The sequence below is a fragment of the Panulirus ornatus genome, chromosome 13 (genome assembly GCF_036320965.1).
Source record: "Panulirus ornatus isolate Po-2019 chromosome 13, ASM3632096v1, whole genome shotgun sequence".
Taxonomy (NCBI): Eukaryota; Metazoa; Arthropoda; class Malacostraca; order Decapoda; family Palinuridae; genus Panulirus; species Panulirus ornatus.
The window spans coordinates 46,369,968-46,378,339 of NC_092236.1; positions in this window are offsets into that span (position 1 = coordinate 46,369,968).

The following is an 8,372-nucleotide window of genomic DNA, read 5'->3' on the forward strand; positions in this document are numbered from 1 at the left end:
GGAAATAATGCAAATGAGTGGGAGATGTATAAAAGAAAGAGACAGGAGGTCAAGAGAAAGGTGCAAGAGGTGAAAAAGAGGGCAAATGAGAGTTGGGGTGAGAGAGTATCATTGAATTTTATGGAGAATAAAAAGATGTTCTGGAAGGAGGTAAATAAAGTGCGTAAGACAAGGGAGCAAATGGGAACTTCAGTGAAGGGCACAAATAGGGAGGTGATAACAAGTGGTGGTGATGTGAGAAGGAGATGGAGTGAGTATTTTGAAGGTTTGTTGAATGTGTTTGATGACAGAGTGGCAGATATAGGGTGTTTTGGTCGAGGTGGTGTGCAAAGTGAGAGGGTTAGGGAAAATGATTTGGTAAACAGGGAGGAGGTAGTAAAAGCTTTGTGGAAGGTGAAAGCTGGCAAGGTAGCAGGTTTGGATGGTATTGCAGTGGAACTTACTAAAAAAGGGGGTGACTATTGTTGACTGGTTGGTAAGGTTATTTAATGTATGTATGATTCATGGTAAGGTGCCTGAGGATTGGCGGAATGCGTGCATAGTGCCATTGTACAAAGGCAAAGGGGATAAGAGTGAGTGCTCAAATTACAGAGGTATAAGTTTGTTGAGTATTCCTGGTAAATTATATGGGAGGGTATTGATTGAGAGGGTGAAGGCATGTACAAAGCATCAGATTGGGGAAGAGCAGTGTGGTTTCAGAAGTGGTAGAGGATGTGGATCAGGTATTTGCTTTGAAGAATGTATGTGAGAAATACTTAGAAAAGCAAATGGATTTGTATGTAGCATTTATGGATCTGGAGAAGGCATATGATAGAGTTGATAGAGATGCTCTGTGGAAGGTATTAAAAATATATGATGTGGGAGGCAAGTTGTTAGAAGCCGTGAAAAGTTTTTATCGAGGATGTAAGGCATGTGTACGTGTAGGAAGAGAGGAAAGTGATTGGTTCTCAGTGAATGTAGGTTTGCGGCAGGGGTGTGTGATGTCTCCATGGTTGTTTAATTTGTTTATGGATGGGGTTGTTAGGGAGGTGAATGCAAGAGTTTTGGAAAGAGGGGCAAGTATGCAGTTTGTTGGGGATGAGAGAGCTTGGGAAGTGAGTAAGTTTTTGTTCGCTGATAATACAGCGCTGGTGGCTGATTCATGTGAGAAACTGCAGAAGCTGGTGACTGAGTTTGGTAAAGTGTGTGAAAGAAGAAAGTTAAGAGTAAATGTGAATAAGAGCAAGGTTATTAGGTACAGTAGGGTTGAGGGTCAAGTCAATTGGGAGGTAAGTTTGAATGGAGAAAAACTGGAGGAAGTAAAGTGTTTTAGATATCTGGGAGTGGATCTGGCAGCGGATGGAACCATGGAAGCGGAAGTGAATCATAGGGTGGGGAAGGGGGCGAAAATCCTAGGAGCCTTGAAGAATGTGCGGAAGTCGAGAACATTATCTCGGAAAGCAAAAATGGGTATGTTTGAAGGAATAGTGGTTCCAACATGTTGTATGGTTGCGAGGCGTGGGCTATGGATAGAGTTGTGCGCAGGAGGGTGGATGTGCTGGAAATGAGATGCTTGAGGACGATATGTGGTGTGAGGTGATTTGATCGAGTAAGTAATGTAAGGGTAAGAGAGATTTGTGGAAATAAAAAGAGCGTGGTTGAGATAGCAGAAGAGGGTGTTTTGAAATGGTTTGGGCACATGGAGAGAATGAGTGAGGAAAGACTGACCAAGAGGATATATGTGTTGGAGGTGGAGGGAACGAAGAGAAGTGGGAGACCAAATTGGAGGTGGAAAGATGGAGTGAAAAAGATTTCGAGTGATCGGGGCCTGAACATGCAGGAGGGTGAAAGGCGGGCAAGAAATACAGTGAACTGGAATGGTGTGGTATACCGGGGTCGACGTGCTGTCAATGGATTGAATCGCGGGATGTGAAGCGTTTGGGTTAAACCATGTAAAGTTCTGTGGGGCCTGGATGTGGAAAGGGAGCTGTGGTTTCGGGCATTACTGCATGACAGCTAGAGACTGAGTGTGAACGAATGGGGCCTTTGTAGTCTTTTCCTAGCGCTACTTCGCACACATGAGGGGGGAGGGGGATGTTATTCCATGTGTGGCGAGGTGGCGATGGGAATGAATAAAGGCAGACAGTGTGAATTGTGTGCTTGTGTATATATGTATGTGTCTGTGTGTGTATATATATGTGTACATTGAGATGTATGGGTGTGTATATTTGCGTGTGTGGACGTGTATGTACATATATGTGTATGGGGGTGGGTTGGGCCATTTCTTTCGTCTGTTTCCTTGCGCTACCTCGCAAACGCGGGAGACAGCGGAAATATATATATATATATATATATATATATATATATATATATATATATATATATATATATATATATATATACGGTATTCACCTTGAATTACCAATGAACGATGTAAAAATCTAAGCATTCAGGAAAACACAAGACTGTATGTAGTGGACGAGCGTTTTGTATTGTGAAGCTTCGCGTTCTGACTTCCCCCGACGGACCTATATATCAGACATTTTACAAACTAGAAGTACTTGAGATATAGAATCAGATGTGCTATGTTGATGCATATATATTATTCGACGAAAAGTACCCATGAATTATGTAAAAATCTCAGCATTCAGGAAATCGCAAGAAGCTTGTGGTGGGCGCGTTCTGAATCATCTTAGACCGCTCTGTGTCTGTCTCATCTTCCACCACTTCATTATCATAATTATTATTATTGTTGTTATCATTATTATTACAGGATGAGTTTTAAGTATCGCAACAGTTTTCAATGATAACAGATCGTACAAATCATAATCAAAATAAATCATGCCAGTGAAACAAGAAATTCACCATATGAAAACAGTAAATCATTAAGAGAATTTTTTCTACACTTGCCACGGCAAGGTCAGCCTCAGTAGTACTTTCTCTCACATGTACTAGGTCCATATTAGAATAGGATTTAGATAATGTACTTTCTCTCACATGCACCAAGTCCACATTATAGTATGATTTAGATATGTCCGTTAATGCAGCCACACTCCTACTTTTCTTGCCGTCTTCAGGGATGTTCGGACCCAGCTCTAAGAATAGTAGTGGACCAGGCGAAGACGTAATGCGAGATGTTCTTCACCCTTGGTCCCGTTTGAAAGTGATACATCTATCCGGTAACTGAAGATCAGTAATTGGTAGAATTGTCTCTTTAATCATATTAACATTGTCAGTAAGAGAGTAAAACTGGTGGGCTTTAAAGTTTCGGTAGCAGCTTTCGAATCAATATGAATTACTGTATTAACCATTACGATATCAAGGGATATCATAAAGACGAATTATTCTCCCTGCAGAGAGGAAGCGTTGTCACTTATAAACTCTGAAAGTAAGTAATAGAAAGATGCTACAGCACATCGGGACTGTTTACATGCTTACAGTTTATTTGATATTCAGTTCAGGATTCTAAAGGTTGACCTGTACTGAAATGTTCGTCTTACTGGTGTTGCTGAATACTTTGGCTTTGAAATCGTCGTACAACACATCCAGTTTGGCCCAATGGTTATCCAATTTATTTTTGAGAGAATTTGTGCTTATGGCTATCTTAACCTCCTCAGTAAGACGAGAATTCTCCATACTTTCACTGCTCTCGGGGCAAAGGATTCCTTCATTCTTGTAGTTTGTTTCATTTGCATACATTTTAAGGCTGTGTTGTGTCTTCTTGTTCTAACAAATTTGTAAAATTTTTCCTTAGCTGGACTATGTCACATACATTTCTGTCTTGTGGCCATGAACCATTATATAGATATCCGTTATGCCTACACTAATTCATCTATTTCTTAGACTGGGCAGTTTCATTTTCTTTTGTCTCTCTGGGGTGTTTCAAATCTTTTAACTCTCAGCTCTAGGTGGGCCCTTGGCTCCAGACAGGAGATCGGAGATATTGATTGAAGAAACAGTTGATACCTATCCTTTCCTTTACGAATGAACCTATTTTTAGGAAACTGAAAATCAAAAAGTGAAAATTTAATTCATCTAAGTTGGACTGCCTCATTTCTTTCAATGATTTTCATCGTGGAAGGCCTCCAGACTTCATTGCGAAATTGAAGTGTGATTATACTATTGATAAGCATATTGGAGCAGGAATACTAGTCTAGCCTAACCATCCTCTCCTTACAAGCACCATACACCTACTCAAACCTCACCTCTTTTTTCACATATGTTCTCTTGCCATTTCATGGTTGCATGATCACTTTTATAGTGTAATCTTGATATAGTCCAACAAACCTATGACCTATAGGTCCCCAGCATTATGGGGTGTTAAGAATCTCCTGGTTTCCGACTGACACCACTACCAACGAGAGGGAGGGCTCAGGCAGGAGTAGTACCGGACCCTCCATCGACCTTTCTCACTCTGATAGACATCACTCTTTTTCTATTCACTATACCAGCGTTTGTTGTCTCTCTTGTAACCTTCACCTAACATCTTGCTGCTCTCTGAGGCACATTTGTCTAATGATTGTTCTCACTTGCCCCTTTCTCATATCCAACTATAATCTCCACTCACGATTCCGGTTCAAAAGTGATGTCTGTGCTTATCCAACATCAACACATCTTTTGCACTCCTTGAGTCCCCAGATTTTGATGTTATCTACCTCACGCCTGTTTCTCATCTAACAAGCTCTTATGTTTTGCTTACTGCTCTCCTAATTCTACAAAGTTTATGTCTTTCTTCGACTACCTAAACTCCTAACATGAGGCCGTGAGATCGCGTCACCCGCAAGCTGAGATCTGCCTTGAGGATTTCAACGTTCATCATAAGGAATGGTTGAATTCCTCCCATACACTGTGGTGGTATGGGGGATGGAAGTTCTCACGTTACTCATTCAATGATCTTGCGCACTTTATCACCCACCCCACCCATATTCCTGTGCTGTAACCACTCTCCAAATATTCTGGATCTGTTTTTCACCTCTTATCCTTCGCGCTGTAGCTACATAATCTGCCCCCAATTGGTTAACTGACTACAGTCTCATAAATGTATCCATCAAAATGGCACCTCCCCCTCCAGAAGCCTCTTCTAAGCGTATTTATTAGCACCCAAAAGAAGATGACTGGAATAACTCACGAAAATTCTTTTTGATTTTCACGGATGAATTACTGTCTCTCATGTAGTGATGCTTCGTGTATGCCAAATGCATAGCAGAGGTTATTGTTGAGGGAATGGAAGCAATTATCACCTCTTTCTCCAAAAAGAACTCTTCTTCCACTCCATGGTTTAACTGTTCGTGTTCTGAGGCCATTCGGGCAAGGGAACAGGCATATCGTGCTTGAGAAAACTCTCCTTCCTCTGACGCCCATTCAGCATTCATTACCGCCCGTAATCATCGCACACACTGTGTCTGTGAGGTAAAGCGTTCCTTTATTTAAAGGAATTGCGATAACCTCTCCTTTTCATCCACTGATAGGTCTTAAAAAAACCTTTTCTTCTTGGAAGCAGGCGTTGGTACATCCCATCTCTACGAAGAGTAACCGTTCTAACCCCTTTAACCATCGTCTTGTTTTGACAGCTACCTTTTCCAGAGTCTTTGATCCCCTCCTCATCTCCCATATGCGCAGACATCTTGAATCTCACAGTCTTTCCTCTGTTCACCAGTACGGCTTCCTTAAGCTGTGATCCACTGGTGATATTCTTTCCTATTTTCTAACATCTGGTCATCTTTAAAAGATTTTGGGGAACCCCATGAAGCTGCCTTTGATATATACAAAGCTTTTGACAGGGTGTTGCATCGGGGTCTCATCTCTAAGCGTCTTTCTTTTGGTTTCCCCTCCTGGTTTTGCTCCCTAATGTCTAGCATCCTATCAGGCCGATCTATCTCTTTGGTTCTTGATACATCAGCCATTCCCCCTTTTTCCATCAGCTACGTTGTCTCCACTTTTTCACCAATTTATCAACGCTTTCCTTTCTTCTACAAATGACAAAATGCACTCGTACACTGACGATTCGACTCTGCATTCCTCTACATTCTTCAATTCTACTCCTTCCCTTACTAGATTTGCATCTCGTTTCGACACAACTTCCTCAATACACTTAGACCTGGACAGGATATTTCTATGGGTAAACGAAATCTGGTTCAGCTTAATGCATCCAAGACCCAGTTTCTGTCCATCTCTCCATCGAAGTCCTTACAACTTTCTTTTCTCTTTAGATGGTTTTGTTGTTCCACCTCTTGACTCAATGAACTCACTTGGTATTACTGCAACATCCACTCTATCTTGGAAACCCCACATTACGGAAATAGCTGTCCGTCTCTAAAAAGCTGGAAGCCTTGTTTAGGTGTCGAAATTTTTCTTACAAGTAGTTGCGCTGTTTATATAAGGACTGCTCCCACCTTGTATGGAGTACTGCCCTCACATCTGGGGTGATTCTAGCTCTGCATCCTTATTCGACACAGTCAAGTCGAAAGCTGCCCGACTTATCAACTCTCTCAGGCTATAATGTTGATTCAATTTCCCTCTTCTATGAGTATTACTTTTATGTTTGTGCGTTAGTTTCCGAGAGCTGGCTGGTTGTGTACCCCATCACTAGCTAGACCATGCAATACTCGGCAAGCTGCTGTGTCACATGATTATTGTGTGGCAGTTGGCAACTCAAGAGTAGGCCGTTTTGATAACGTTTTCTTTCCCGTCATCTCGAGGTTTTGGAACTCTCGACCCTCTCATGTCTTCCCCCGTAGATATGATCTGACTTTTCAAAAGACATGTTTTTCAATTCGTCCAAAATTCGTAGTTTCCTGTCTCTTCTTTTTCCCTTCCATTAATCTCTCTATATTTCAAGTATGTCCCGGCCTTGACGCGGACGTTTGTCCGTGACTGGAGCCTTCAACTTAAACAAGAAAAAGAATCATGAAAGAATCTACATGAAGGACTTAAAATGTTCTGATTATGCCCATTTTTATGTTGGCTTTCTTATTTTTTTTCTCAGATGTGTTCTTGTTGTTAGTGATAACCTATATATCCTTCTTTGCATTTTATTCTGATGGATATAATACTTCAGCACCGTCTCTTCTACTCTTGCATTATGCATGTGCTTGCAGTTTTATGGCTGAAACTTTAAGAGCCGCTTTTCACTTTATTTTCCATCCCCTCAAGGTCCTCCTGCAGTCTGTGGTGATTTCTTTGGCTGATGATCAAACTGAAAATATTATGATCATCAGCGAAAAGGTATTTGTTAGTGTGGTCATAAACCCAGTATCAAAATCCTATGGGATACTTGATAACTTCAAGGTATACTTGATATCTTCCTGCCACTGAGGCTTGGCCACATTCACTCTCACTGGTCATCATCTTCCTCGTAGGAATACTGTACCCCATCTGGCCACGACCTTCCACTGTGTATGTTGACAGTTGACTGAGAGGCCTTCCATGTCACACTTCGTTCAAGTGATTTTTTTGAAAATCAAGATATATGCAGACTCCTATAGTCATATGCCTCATGGAGTCAAATGATTATAGACATAAGCCTTATGAAGACCTCCATTTCAAATGTCCAGTATCTTTAAAAGCTGTCGGGTGGTAGATATCTTAGGAACTCATACTGTCATTTGGTGAATCAAACATATACATTCCTGTACTCGATGACATGTTCTCTAATGGGGGTTTTAAGGATTTTGTAGGCTACTGAAGTCGGAGCCACCTGGGCAATAGTTTCTTGCCTGAGATTTGTCTGTGTGCTGTTCGTCCACAGACACATTGGTATGATAAGCCACACAGTCTGGAGGAAAGTTATGGCGATAGAACATATGATATTAATTACGAAGGATTCTAAAGACTTTCTCCTGGTGGGCAGCGGGTATAATCACGGCTGAACAACAGTAAGAGGCGGGGGTATCAGGGTAACTACTGTAACTGGGGAATCCGATCACGTGTGTTTTGATTCCATGGGATCCGAGACTGTTGCACGCTTGTAGCATCCACACCTCAGGGTGCCGCATTTGTGACCATTCGCTTCCGAAAGACACAGCTCTTATCTTTCTTAAGGATCTCAACCACTGTGGAGCAAGAGAGAGGTTGAATTCTTAACGCTGGAGGAGCGGAGTGTTTTGTCGCAAAATGTCCGTTTAGTTAATCTTGGGGCTCCTGTACTGTCCTTCATTGCCTTGTTTTGTGAGGTCTCGAGAGCTTTCATTTTGGATTTTCATACAGGTAATATTGGTGAAGAGAAGCAGTTTGCAATACATTCCTCCAGTTTGAGTGTAGTTTGTCTTCAGAACGTGGAGGTTGGCCCAACTTCTGTTACCCGACACAGCTGTCATGGAACTCAACCTGTTTTCTGTTCTTTCCTCTACGCATTTTATGAGAATATTGTGAGCTCTCCTTTTGCTAGTCCACTT